A 354-nucleotide genomic window follows, 5' to 3' on the forward strand; every position below is an offset into this window, starting at 1 on the left:
TAGATATATCCCGTATTTTTTGAAGGGCGGGTGAGTCAAGCCTTGGCTTAGCACTATTTTATGCGATGTCGATTTATATATATGAGGTTTTTTCACTGAGTGTTATACCAAAATAACGCAAGGGAAATTTACATGGCTCTTCTTTCTTCCCTACAGGAAGCTGTCAACCGCGCCCGATCCCAGCAGCTGGAAGGGAAAACCGCGCCATGATTGGCTGTCCATCCGTGACGTCATTCATACTCAAATTGTGTGCGGGCCTTCTGTCGTGACATCATTAATGCTAATTCCGTGATTACTTGGCATTACTTCAAATCAAGAACAATAACTCTTGGTGATGTGAATTAAAGCACAGCA

General features: G+C 42.9%; 1 protein-coding gene across 1 annotated transcript in view; it reads left to right on the forward strand.

Annotated features, from left to right (window-relative positions):
- Positions 1-354, forward strand: part of LOC119593038 — a gene marked incomplete in the record, with an annotated part of 43,788 nt that overhangs the window by 39,600 nt on the left and 3,834 nt on the right. Inside the window, 1 exon segment of the mRNA XM_037941937.1 lies at positions 157-354.

This window comes from Penaeus monodon, chromosome 31, assembly GCF_015228065.2.
Source record: "Penaeus monodon isolate SGIC_2016 chromosome 31, NSTDA_Pmon_1, whole genome shotgun sequence".
Taxonomy (NCBI): Eukaryota; Metazoa; Arthropoda; class Malacostraca; order Decapoda; family Penaeidae; genus Penaeus; species Penaeus monodon.